Source organism: Globicephala melas, chromosome 1 (assembly GCF_963455315.2).
Source record: "Globicephala melas chromosome 1, mGloMel1.2, whole genome shotgun sequence".
Classification (NCBI taxonomy): Eukaryota; Metazoa; Chordata; class Mammalia; order Artiodactyla; family Delphinidae; genus Globicephala; species Globicephala melas.
The window spans coordinates 79,899,946-79,914,174 of NC_083314.1; the positions used below are offsets into that span (position 1 = coordinate 79,899,946).

Here is a 14,229-nt window from a genome sequence, read left to right on the forward strand (position 1 = left end):
ATTAGGCTACACAATTATAAATGCCTGTGCTGACACCACAGAGGTGGCCCCAGGAGGAAGCTATTGAAAGGTCTGAATTTTTCCCCAGCAGGAGAGCAGCTCTGCGGTTTAATTGGCCTGCACAAAGCCACCCTGATCCCCTCCCCCAGTGCGGACAAGGAGGCCCTGGCCTGCTCTGCACCCTGCCAGGAACCTGTCATCAGCAGCTGATTCCACTCCCCAGCTCGTGGACCGGGATTGCTGCGGATCTGAACACCCTAGGGAGGCAAGTCCCTGCCCACTTACTGATCATTGAGAACAGGTGGGTGCTGAAGGTCGGGCCAGACCTATTTGTGGGGAGGCAAAGCACGAGGTTCTGGAGAGAATTAAGAGAAAACACTCCCGTCTCAGCCTCCATCTGCCTGGCTAGGGCTGGCATGGATGTCAGGCAGAGCAAGGGAACTTTTACTCAAAGCAAAATGACCAACAAAGATCATTTGTTGGGGATGGATCCCTCATAAAAGCAGCTGAGAGATGCATTCAGATCTGAGCCCAAGGCTCCTGGTGGGGTCGGCAGTGTGCCGTGCTCCGGAAACCCCGGCTTCTCTCGGTGAAGTTGCAGGGCTCAGAGGAGCCTGGGGCTCAGGCAGAGGACATTGGCCTCAGGTCCTGAGCAAGGGCATCTCAAGGGGATCTATTCTGACTGAGGCAGGAGACAGATGGGCCCCCGGGGCAAACAGTTTGAGTTCGTTCCTTGTGGACCGATACTCCGTGGAGACGGGAATAACAGGACAGTTGAGAGAGGAGGCTGGGCCCTGCCCAGATAGAAGATAAGAGAGCACATATTCCTCATTCTCGAAGTCAGGAGACCTCCCCGACTACACATGCACAGAAAGGCTCCTTGGAGGTCAAAAGGGGTGTGATGCCAACTAATGCTCACTTACCTATAGGCCTCTTCGGTAGAATCCATCTTGGCTAAGAGATGTGAGTGCACACATGGGAAAATCCTGAGCTATACCAAATTCAGACTTTGAACCAGGCAAATCAAAATGATTGGCCAAAGGAAACCTGGAAAAATTGCCCCATATAAGTGATTCAAACTGTCACGAGGGCGCGACTCTTTCTGCGCCCGCCTGTGTGTCTATCCACACGTACTATACTTTTTTCTCCTAATAAATACTTGTTTCACCGCTTTCCATCTCTGTGGGAATTCTTTTCTGCAAAGCCATAGGGCCCGGGCCTTGTCACTGACCACTGATCTAGTGCCTAGGATTCGGTGCTCTCACTGCCGCGACCCGACCTCAATCACTGGCCGGGAACCGAAATCCTGCTTCAAGCCGCTGCAGGCCGAGGCCACCCGAGACCACGACCACTCTCCCAAAGCAGTGCAGTGGGTGCTCGCTGGGCAGCCGAGCCCTCCTCCACAGACCCACATCTCTGGGACAAGCTCTTCAGAGTTGAGGGCTGTGAGCACAGGTTAGCGGTGGGGTGGGTCAAGTTAGGACCAGCAGGTACGTCACCGCCCTGCCCTGGCCACAACCAAGACTCTTGCACCTTCCTCCTCACCCTATCCATTCTCCTCTGGCTTCAGTCCTTTACACTGAAGTGGATTTTTAAACATAGGTAAAGCAGTTGGTGATCATTTTGTAATGTATAAAAATATTGAATCACTATGTTGTACGCCTGAAACTAATATAACGTTTTAAGTCAATTATACTTCACTTAAAAAAAAATAAAAATAGGTAAAGCACATGGTGCACAGTACAACGCATCTCCCTGCTTTCCCCCCCTACCCCTGCCCCTCGCTGGCCACATCCGTGGGTCCTTACTAAGATGGCATACGCGTACGCAAGCATACAAGTCAGTAGCCTCCTTTTCTATCTTCTTTTGGTTACAGAGACTCCTCTGAGAATCTGACAAAGCCTGGGTTCTTCCCTAAAATAGGGTACACACATGCACAAAATTAGCGTACAACTTCAGGGGTTCACACACTCTCTGTGGACCATTTTGTCCTCCTGAACAAGAGATTCTGGTTGTGATGTAAAGCAACTGGGCCTGAGCCATCTCCTATCTCCTCAGTGCCATCCCCCCACATACACACATCCCCCGACTACCAGGATCTTGACAAAATCTCAACAAGGGAGCTCTTTTAAGGCTTTGACAAAATGGCTGAGGCAGGCAAGGAGTTTAGTGCCTTCTCTCAATAGCTTCCTATTATATTTAGAATAAAATAAAATCTAAACTCTTAACATGGCCTCGAAAGCCCTCCTTTCATGCCTGGTCTGACTTGAGCTTCCTTTCCTGGTCTCATCCCACCACTAGTACCCTCCCCTCACGCTGCTCTAGCCAAACCCACCTTCCTTCTGTTCCACCTTCTTTCTGTTCCATATTGAACTTATCAAACCCAGTCCCACTTCAGGGCCTTTGCTTAAGCTGCTCCCTCTGCCTGGAAAACAACTTCCTCTGGGAGAATTACTGCTGGTTCCTTCTGGTGTCAGTGCAAATGTCATTTCTCAGAGAGGTCTTCCCCAACCACATTTCCGTACGCTGCGCTGCCAACCCCAGCACCCCTTCTCTCTGTCCAACATCCTATTTTATTTTCCTCAGGGCACTTACCACTTCTGAAATTATATATATATTTTAAAATTATATATATATATATATATATATATATTTTTTTTTAGTCATTTATTGTCTGTCTTCCCCCACTAGCGTGTGAGCTCCATGAAGTCAGTGGCCATGCCTGGTACACACTACGCACTCAGCAAATATCTGTGTTTTGGATAAAGGATTTTGGTGGAGGTTAGAAAAGAATTTTGACTCAACTCTCCATCCCACCCAAGCAGTTCCAGGCAATCCCTGCTCTGGTTCTAGGCAAGATTCCTGCCTTTCCCTCATTTCTCTATTCCCAGTTGTCCTATCCTTTTCCCAGATCTTTGGAGCCTCTCCCTCCCAATCAGCATCTAACAAAAACTCTTTTGTGATTTTTATGCCTGGGGGATTTAATCTGAGTCAATTTGGCCTCCCCAGCTCTCCCTCAGTTGAGTCCAAAGGTCTGCTCAGCATTTCCAGTGGATCAGCCAGCAGCTCTGCTGTTTGAGGGCTCAGAGCTCCACCCCAGGGGAAACCAGGGAACTGACAGAGGTCTGGGTCTCTGCTCCCTGTGCTTTCATTCCGGGGTCTCATGGAAATAACCAGCCAAATGAGAAAAGCACAGGTGGGCTATGTATTCTGTCCTTGCTATAGCAAGGGAGTCAGCCAAGGTCACTTGTGTTTTAGGAGAGAATCAAAGGCAGGCAGAGGAATGGGAAAGCTTCATAGCGGATAAAAGGGAAGGTTTCAGGTGTGCCCTGATTGAGGCTTTTGGCATGGGGAAGCTTGTAGGCGGGCTAACTAGAAATGGGGCGTCCTGGGGCATGACTGCTTAGGGGTACATATTTGGCTTTCTATGGTTGCTCCCACATTGGAAGTGGGGACCAAATTTAGGCAAGTTGTCAGTTATTAATCAAGTCCTGGCCTTTTTGATCCAATTGTTCTAGAAGTTATTGGGTTTTTTGTTTGTTTGTTTTTGGCTGCATCGGGTCTTAGTTGAGGCACATGGGATCTTTGTTGAGGTATGCGGGATCTTTTTCGTTAGGGCGCGCTGTCTGTTCAGGTTTCTCTCTAGTTGCAGGGCATGGCCTTCTCTCTCATTGAGGCGTGCGAGCTCAATAGTTGTGGTACACAGGCAGGCTTAGTTGCCCTGTGGCATGTGGGATCTTAGTTCCCTTGACCAGGGATGGAACCCGTGTCCCCTGCACTGTAAGGCAGATTCTTTACCACTGCGCCACCAGGGAAGTCCCTAGAAGTTATTGTTTATCTTCCCGGATTGTTGCTAGAGATAGTCTAACTTCCTACAAATCTGATTTATAGACTTCCTGGTTGGTTTACTGTAGATAAGGGGTTGGTTTCCTGGGCAGCTTTCAGAAGGTTGTGGGTGAGTTCTCTTTTTCCATACGATCTGGCCACTGTTTATGTGCTCAGTCTCTTGGTCTACAGGGAAGATCAGCATTTCAGTGTCTCTTCCTCCCTTCCCTTAGACATGTGAATACCTTGGAATAGTAGAATCATCAAGATTTAATTTCCTTCACTCAGCAGCTCTCTAGAGAAGGCATTTTCTGTCCAAAGAGCGGTGATAGGTGCAATAAAAGGAGTAGGACAGGGCCTGGGAGTCTGCAGCTTAGTGGGGAGGCGAGCCGTGAGGTCAGTGCAGAACTGTGAGCAGGCCATGAAGTTGGTTCCAAACAGGGATTCTGATTAGGGGAACCAGAAAGGCTTTGTAGTCGGTGTGGGATTTCACAAGTGGGATTGCTGTAGATGGAAACCAGGGAGAGGAAGGGATGCCATGAGGAAGGGGGCAGGTAGAGGGGCCTTAGGTTTAGTCCCTTACTCTCTTTGGGTCTCGAGTCTTCACCTCAATGAGCTGCTGTGAGGTAGACACGGTACGTGTGAGGTGCTTTGTGAGTTGTGAAGGTTTCAGTGTGAGGGAAGGCTTGGGAGCCAGCTGCAAAGAGCTGCTCTCATCAAAATGAGGAGCCTGAATATACCAAGGCAGTAATAATAATATTAATAATAATAATAATACCAACATTTAGTGAGTTGGACTCACTGCTCTGAGCCCATATAGAAGACCTACAACAATCTTATGAGGTAGTTACTATTACTAACTCCATATTACAGATAAGACAACTGAGGCACAGACCAGTTAAGGAACTTGCCCCAGATCACACAGTAAGTATCAGGGAGAAGAGACTGCTCCCCCAAATGATGCCTCCTGATTCAACCTCTTTGTCCTGAATGTGGGTCCTGACGTATCACTAACCATTAGGTATAATAAAAACCAGCTCTTGGGGCTTCCCTGGTGGCGCAGTGGTTGAGAGTCCGCCTGCCGATGCAGGGGACACGGGTTCGTGCCCTGGTCCGGGAAGATCCCACGTGCCGCGGGACGGCTGGGCCCGTGAGCCATGGCTGCTGAGCCTGCGCGTCCGGAGCCTGTGCTCTGCAATGGGAGAGGCCGCAACAGTGAGAGGCCCGCGTACCGCAAAAAAAAAACAAAACAGCTCTTACTAAGTGCCAGGCATGGTCCTAAGCACTTACATGTACTAACTCATTTAATCTTTGCAACAGCTCTCTGAGATAAGGAACTGTGATTATCATTCCCATTTGATAAGAAACTGAGGAGCTAAGTGGCATAGCCCAGGCCTCTGACCCTGGAGTCTACACATCGACCACTGTGCCATGCCACCTCTCGTTAATAAGCAGGGCTGTGACCACCCATCAGTCAAGCCCTGATTGTCACAGTGGATCCACACAGTGGCTCATGGCTAGGAGCTAACCCCAAGTCAGTGCTTCTTGCCTTTCTGGATCACAGACCCTTTTGAGAATCTGGTGGAAACTATAGACACTCACCCCAGAAAAATGCACAAGCGCACACACACACACACACACACACACTTTAGGAAATACACACATCCCCCTCATAAGCCTTTCCATGGCAAGTGGGAGATGGGGGCAGACCTCTGCAGTGAGTGCTTCAGCCAAGGGATATTCTCCAGTCTGGAATGAAAGGGCAGGCCTTTTGAGTTCTACAAGGTTTAATCTATTGAGAGATTAAATAAATGAAATAAAATTCCATATCTACTTTTACTTACTTTACCAGAGACCAGAACAGAAGGCAGCCTGTCCTGAGAGCCCCCATCTTTGGATCAATCTAATTACCCAACTTCTTTCCCACACCCAGACAGCTGACCACTGCTGGAAGAAATCTCGTAATTCTGCCGACTGATGCCAATGCACATACACGGTTTCTAATCCCAGCTGGGTCTTTAACACTACTTGGCAACTCTTATTTTTCCCAGATGAACATTCATACCCAGTTCTCACGATGGTCATTCCAACCCTTGTATAATGATTTTTTCTTTTCTTTTTTTTTTTTTTTATTCCTGGCTGTGTCGCGGGCTTTCTCTAGTTGCGGTGAGCAGGGGCTACTCTTCATGGCAGTGTGCGGGCTTCTCATTGCGGTGGCTTCTCTTGTTGCGGAGCACAGGCTGTAGGCATGCGGGCTTCAGTAGTTGCAGGATGCGGGCTCAGTAGTTGTGGCTTGCAGGCTCTAGAGCGCAGGCTCAGTAGTTGTGGCGCACGGGCTTAGTTGCTCTGCGGCATGTGGGATCTTCCCGGGCCAGGGCTTGAACCCGTGTCCCCTGCATTGGCAGGCGGATTCTTAACCACTGCGCCACCAGGGAAGCCCTGTATTGATTCTTTGAGCTTTGAGAGTTTTCGTCTGTTAGAAGCTGCACAGTTGCACAAATTTAAATTCACATCCTCCAGGGTTTTTATCTAGTTTCTCCCTCCACTTGTGCTCTTGATGCTTTTATTTGTCTATTTGGATAGTTATTTATTTATAAGAGGCTGCCATGCCTGGCACTGGGCTGGACTCTACCCAGCCATGGACCTACCATGGTCTCTGTTCTCATAGAGCTTACAGCCCAGAGAGAGACTATCATTCAACAGATATTAGAAATATGATGAGGGGCACTAAAGGGAAAGTAGAGTGTATTATTCAATGTATTGATCTGGAGGTTTCAGAAAGGCTTCCCTGAGGAAATGTTATTTAAAGCTGAGTCTTGAAGGATGATATGTCAATTAGGAACACTTTGGACTGCATATAACAGAAAACCTGACTAACAGTGAAACCATAAGAATATTTCAGAAGCTTGGAAGCAAAGGGTTCCAGGATTTTTAAGTGGCTCCACAATATAAAACACCATGAGTTGACACTTCTGCAATTTTCTTGGCTTTTCCCTCATTTATGAGGGGTGCCACAGACTCAAGTGTGACTTCCTTCCATAACGTCACCCCAAAGCACAATAAAGAGAAAAGGCTCTGGTTCCCGATCAGCTCTCTTTTAAAAGGGCACAAAAATTCATCCACAAGTTCTCAGGAATTTTCCTCTTGTGTCTTTTTTTTCCCTCAGAAGTGTGTCATATGCCCACCTCAGGCATAGAAGGGGGTTACCATGATGGACCTAGCCCAATTATGATTCATCCTATAGCACAGTGAAGATATCGCTGCCTATTGGATCCCTCAAATGAGGGTCAAAGGGACCAACAGTTCTGGACATGGAAGCCTAGATAGTTCAGACAAACCCTCATACCAATAAAACCAAACCAAACCAAAACAAAAACTTTAAAAAGTCATCTTAAAAGCATCGGAGAAATAAGGAGATTTGAAGAATTGCTGAATTGAGATGCTGAGATACTGAAGAGCGTGAGAAAGTGAAATGAAACCTTCCCTAAAGGCTGCTTATGCCTTGGGGTTCTTGTTTTGGAAAAGGCTGAGCTGCAATACTGGCAGCCTCAAGGGGCTAGGGTGAAAATTTCAGACTTATGTGGCTCCAGATTGCTAGTGCCCTCAGGAGCTGGCAAAATAAGTTCTGTTTAGTGGAGATATTATCTTGAGCCTCAAGGAATTTCTATAAATAATTTATCAAAAACAGTGTCCAGCACACAGATATAACCCAAGGGTATAAAACAGCATAAATAAGAACAACAGGGGGACTTCCCTGGTTGTCCAGTGGTAAAGAATCTGCCTTACAATGCAGGGGACGTGGGTTCCATCCCTGGCTAGGGAACTAAGATTCCACATGCCGTGGGGCAACTAAGCCTGCGTGCCGCACCTATTGAGCTCACGCGCCACCACTAGAGCCCGTGTGCCGCAAACTACAGAGCCCACACGCCACAACGCCTGGAACCTGTGTGCCACAACTAAAGAAGAGAAAAACCCGCATGCCATAACTAGAGAGAAGCCCGCGCGTCACAATGAAGAGCCCGTGCACTGCAACTAAGACCTGACACAGCCAAAAATAAATAAAATAAATAAATAATAAATAAAATCTTAAAAAAAAAAATAGAACAATAGGTACCATAGATAATAGAGAGGCAGATGCCACTACATCTTTCACTTCCTAGCCTCAGAAGTGACATACCATCACTTCTGCCATGTTTGATTGGTCACATAAACAACATGAGAGAGGGACTACACTAGGGTGTGAACACCAGTAGGCAAGGGTCAGTGGGGACCATCCTGGAGGCTGCCTGCCACAATCAAGAACCACACAAGGTCAGGATGTCCTCAATCTCTGCTTCCCATCAGTGTTCTTTCGAAGTCTATCCAGGGGAGTAAAAAAGAAAAAGAAATAAAAGACAAGAGGATTAGAAGGAAGAAACAAAACTATTGATACTCATAGTGGTTGTGATTGCGTGCATAGAAAATCCCAAAGACTCTACAGTTAAGGCACATCTTCTTTCCCTCCCACGGTCACCTCTGGGATGCCAGCGCCTAAGACCACATCCTGCAGTTCACAAGCCAGTTCCACTGCCAGTTCCACTGAAGGGGAGTTAGAATCCACAGCAGATGTACAAGGTTGACCCGAAAAAGTTGAAGCCAATCAAAAGAGACAGGAAAGGATAAATCTCCAGATTTCTTTTTTTTAAAAGTCTAAACAATATAAAAAATGAGGAAAAGCAAAAGAGAGAGTTAAATAAGAAAAAAAAACTACAGAGTGAAGTAAGTCAGAAAGAGAAAGACAAATACCGTATGCTAACACATATATATGGAATTTAAGAAAAAAAAATGTTATGAAGAACCTAGGGGTAAGACAGGAATAAAGACACAGACCTACTAGAGAATGGACTTGAGGACAGAGGGAGGGGGAAGGGTAAGCTGTGACAAAGTGAGAGAGTGGCATGGACATATATACACTACCAAACGTAAAATAGATAGCTAGTGGGAAGCAGCCGCATAGCACAGGGAGATCAGCTCGGTGGTTTGTGACCACCTAGAGGGGTGGGATAGGGAGGGTGGGAGGGAGGGAGACACAAGAGGGAAGAGATATGGGAACATATGTATATGTATAACTGATTCACTTTGTTATAAAGCAGAAACTAACACACCATTGTAAAGCAATTATAGTCCAATAAAGATACAAAAAAATGACACGGTAATAATAAAGCTGTATATGATATTTCACACAAAAAAAACCAAGAATGGTATGTAAAGAATACCTTAAAGAAAAGGGAGGAGGAGGAGGAAGAGAGGAAGACTTACTAGAGAAAACGAGGAGGGTTTTGGTGCAGCCTTGGGTGCACAGGAGATAGGAAGTCACGTCTGGGACATTTTACATCAGGTTTATCAGTGGTCCTTGTATCAATACTAACCCTCAAAATAGTTTGTAAATGACTTTGTAAATGTATATTTTCAGTAGCCCTGGAAACGCTAGGTTTTTTAGTAGCTAAAAACAAATTTTCAGGAGGGAGGAAATTCTACCTCACCTCATTATTTTTTACAAATTTAGGTAAATGTAAATGCATGTGTGTGTGTTTTAAATGAGGCTGTTGATATTTCTGCACAACCATAAATTAGTGGCATATCAAATTAAGGGAGACATATCACTTTGAGTGCAAACTTAACATTCCATAGGCAGGGAAGGGGAGTAGTTTCTATAGTGGATAAATACATGTTGGTGAAATACAAAGCATAAATCAATGGCAATTTGGAATCATAATTATGTATTTAACATGTCTTAAGTATTTTAAATGGTCTATCTTCTATACCCATGTTTAAAAAAATAACTTTAGGGACTTCCTTGGTGGTGCAATGGTTAAGAATCCACCTGTCAATGCAGGGGACACAGGTTCGAGCCCTGGCCCAGGAAGATCCCACAGGCCGCGGAGGAACTAAGCCCGTGTGCCACAACTATTGAGCCTGCGCTCGAGAGCCCGCGAGCCACAACTACTGAAGCCCGCGCTCTCTAGGGCCTGCATGCCACAGTTGCTGAGCCGGCGTGCTGCAACTACTGAAGCCCCTGTGCCTAGAGCCTGTGCTCCAGAACGAGAAGCCACCACAATGAGAAGCCCACGCACCGCAACGAAGACCCAATGCAGCCCAACTAAATAATAAATTAAAAAAATAACTTTATTAAAGCCTATTCTGCATATCATTTAATTCACCTTTTTCAAGTGTACAATTCAATGACATTTTTAAAAGTTTACTAAGTTGGGTAACCACCACCATAAATCAGTTTAAAAATATTTTCGGGAATTCCCTGGTGGTCCAGTGCTTAGGACTCTGTACTTTCACTGCTGAGGGCCTGGGTTCAACCCCTGGCTGGGGAACTAAGATTCCACAAGCCATGTGGTGTGGCCAAAAAAAATTTTTTTTTCATCACTCTAATAGGATCCCTCATGGCACATTTACTCTTAATCCTGTTCTCCCGCTCCTTCCCCAGGCAACCACTAATCTACTCTTTGTCTCTATAGCTTTGCCTTCTCTGGATAGTTCCCACACATAGAATCATACAATATGAGGTCTCCTGTGTTTGACTTCTTTCACTGAGCATGCTCTTTGATGTTCATCCAAGCCATAACATGTATTTTGTTCCTTTTAATTGTTGAATTGTATTCCATTGTGTGGACATACCAGATTTTATCTATCCATTCTCCAGTTGATGGACATTTAGGATGTTTCCAATTTGGTTTCCTTTTTGGCTATTATATTATGGAATAATATTGCTAGGAACATTTGTGTGCAAGTTCTTATGTGGATATATATGTTTTCATAGCTCTTGGGAAGACACCAAAGAGTGGAATTGCTGGGTCATATGGTAAATATATTTCAACCTTTTGAGAAACTTCCAGTTTTCTGAAGTGACTGTACCATTTTTTATTCCCATCAGGAATGTCTAAGGCTTCCTGTTTTACCACAACCTTGCCAACATTTGTTTTTATCTGTCTTTTGTTTTGGTATTTGTTTTCTTTGGCCGACGCGCGGGCACGAGGGATCTTAGTTCCCCTACCAGGGATCAAACCCCGCCCCCTGCAGTGGAAGCGCGGAGTCTTAACCACTGGACCACCAGGGAAGTCCTTCTGTCTTTTTTTTTTTTTTAATGAATTTATTTATTTATTATTTATTTATTTATGGCTGTGTTGGGCCTTCGTTGCTGCGTGTCGGCTTTCTCTAGGTGCAGCGAGCAGGGGTTACTCTTCGTTGCGGTGCAAGGGCTTCTCATTGCGGTGGCTTCTCTTGTTGCAGAGCACGGGCTCTAGGCACAAGGGCTTCAGTAGTTGTGGCTTGCGGGCTCTAGAGTGCAGGCTCAGTAGTTGTGGCGCACGGGCTTAGTTGCTCCGTGGCATGTGGGATATTCCTGGACCAGGGATCGAACCAGTGTCCCCTGCAATGGCAGGCAGATTCTTTTTTTTTTTTTTTTGCGGTACGCGGGGCTCTCACTGTTGTGGCCTCTCCCGTTGCAAAGCACAGGCTCCAGACGCGCAGGCTCAGCAGCCATGGCTCACAGGCCCAGCCGCTCCGCGGCATGTGGGATCCTCCCGGACCGGGGCACGAACCCACGTCCCCCGCATTGGCAGGCGGACTCTCAACCACTGCGCCACCAGGGAAGCCCCTGCAGGCAGATTCTTAACCACTGCACCACCAGGGAAGTCTCTTTTTGATTATAGCCATTTTAGTGGGTGTGAAATGGTACCTCACTGTGGTTCTGATTTGCATGTCCCTAATCACGAATGATATCGAGCATCTTGTCATATGCTTATTAACAATTTTTGTATCTTCCTATGCGAAATGTCTATTCAAATCTTTTGCCCATAGTTTTATTGGATTGTTTATTTTCTTAGTACTGAGCTGTAAGAGTTTGGCTATTCTCTTCTGGATATACACCATGCTGTTCTTTTTTTTTTTTTTAATTAATATCTTTTTCGGTGAGAATAACAACTTTTATTGGGAGTTGTGGGATCTGGGTGCCCTGTCAGATTATCAGAACAGTAACATGAGATAACTCTGCACACCCCCAGGACAGCTCGTCCCCACCCTCCACAGCAGTTGCAGGGTTAGCCCCCCACCCCTGGGCACTGCTGGGCCCTCCGCACCCCGTCCTGCAGCCCGTGGCCAGCTCCTGCCAGGTGCCCCACTGCCCACTGCGGCGGGAAGCCTGGGACACCCTGCCAGGCTGCGGGGGGCTCGTTTTATTTTTAAGTCAGTCAAGTTTGCAGCCTGGCTCAAGGCCAGCTCCCAGGGCCACCAGGCAGCTAAAACCCTGTCTGGCCAACCCAGCTCCAGACCCACACTTGTCCCCAGAGCCTCGGAGACCCTCTCCTGCGCTGGATAAAAAGTGCAAACATGTGGCTCTATCTGCGTTTGTTAAATAATGGATAAAAACAGGCTCAGAGCCTGTGGCGCCCAGCCCAGACCTCGGTCCTTGCGGCGTCTGGAGTCACGGCCCCCGCAGGCAGAGCCCCTGTCTGAGGCCTTATTGCTGCGCGTGGGGCTGGACCCTCGAGGCCCACCCGGAGTCAGGCAGGAGAAATGCAGGCTGGGCTGTCCGACTGGTTCCAACTGCCAGCTTTACCAATGCAGCATTTATTTTTAAATTAAATTAAATTTAATTTAAAAACACGAAATGCGTCACCAGGTAGTTTTCTTGGCTGGGGCGCCAAAGCTGGGTGGCAGCAGCAGCATCACATGAGGCCACTTAAGGCAGCTCCTGCAGGCAGCGGCCTGTCTGTCTGCCTGTCCTTTGTCACCATCCCTAGGGCGGCCGCCATGGAGACAGCTGGGCCAGCTGGGGCTGCAGTGGTGACGGCCACAGCCAGCATAGGAGAGACTGCCAGGGTGGCCAGGGAGGGGCCGGTGTTGCTCAGTACTGTGGTGGCCGCCATGGCAGCCTCGGGAAGGACGGCCATGACTGGGGCAGAGGTCACTTCCACAGGTGCAAGGGAGGCCAGGTCTGGAGGCGTGCTGGTGGCACACTCAGCCCACTCTGTGGGCCACACGGGCCCAGGGCCCTTCCCTGGACACCTTGCAGGCCACGTCTGTCCACAACACTCCCCCCCACACCTGGGGACTGACACGGGCGGCGGGGGGCGGCCTCCTGACCAGGACCCACACTAACAGCCTCCGAGGCAACAGCCGCCATCAGCTTGTCCTCACGGCTCCTGGAGGTCACCAGGGGCGCCTTCCTGGTAACACATGTGTTCCAGGCACCCGGAGTGGCCGGGCCAAGGGTTCTCTCTGGGCCCTGGTTCAGGCCACCCTGGGCATCGCCATGACCTCTCTCCACTGGGGAGCTGCACCTGGGCCCTGACTCAGAGCAGCAGAAAGGCTGGAAACCAGCGAACTTGGCCCAGCCTTTCTCCTCTGGAGCCAAGGCACTGGAGGAGCTGGCCACCCACACACTGGAACCCACACCCATCGCCACTGCCGGGGCCGGGCCCGAGGCCATGGAATTCTCCGGCTCATCAAACACCGTCCACGGGGCACCTGCTTCTGAGCCACCCTAACACGAGGACCTTCCTTCTGGGCGGCAGCCCAAGGGGCGCCCGCCCGCCCGAGCCGTGTCCCCATCTGCTCTCGAGCTCTCCTCCCTGCCCTGGCCTCGGCGCTCCGGGCCGTCCTTCCGGCAGCTCTCTGAAGCATGAGGGCCCCCGAACCTGGCTCTGGTCACTTGGGCCACACGGACGTCCTCCCAGAGGTCGTCGTCCTTGTCGAAGGGCTGGATATGGTCACTGCAGCAGGCCTCAAACAGAGCGGCACCGGGGCTGTCGACGCTGAAGTTGATCTCCACGATCCTGTCAAATGGGGCGTTGACGCTGTTGTCCTGCTCAGCAAACTCCTCGTTGCTGAAGCCAAACTGGTCCACGAAGGTGGCTGTCATCTGCTGGACCTGGTACCCGGAGAAAGCCTGCTGAAGGGCCAGCTCATTAGGGAAAATGCCCCCCACGTCCTCTTCCTCACTTGAGGGGTGAAGATGGCGGGTGCTAACCAGGTCCACCGCGTTCCTGCGGTTGGCCTCCACCAGCGTCTCCTCCACAAAGCTCTCCCAGCGCCCGCGGCAGTCCCAGGGGAGCCCTCGGATGACCTCGCTGAGCTGGGTCTGCATGGGGCCCCCCTCCAGGTTCTGCACCACCGTGTTGGCGATCAGGTGAGGTGCCCCATGTTCCCGTGCCTCATGCCACCCACTGCCTGTGTGTGGTCACTGGCTTCCCAGGCCTCCAGGATCCTCTGGACCAGGCAACACTTCTGGAACAGGTGGGCCGCCACCATCGTGCTCTCAGGGCGGCTGGCGGCAGGCTGGGGGGTCGCAGAGCAACTAAGCCCGTGCGGTGGCTTCTCATCGCGGTGGCTTCTGTTGCTGCGGATCACGGC

General features: G+C 49.0%; 1 pseudogene; it reads right to left on the reverse strand.

The window, feature by feature from the left end:
• Positions 1 to 12,542: 12,542 nt before the first annotated feature.
• On the reverse strand, positions 12,543 to 13,963 carry LOC115846989 (serine/threonine-protein phosphatase 6 regulatory subunit 2 pseudogene; annotated as a pseudogene).
• Positions 13,964 to 14,229: the final 266 nt, after the last annotated feature.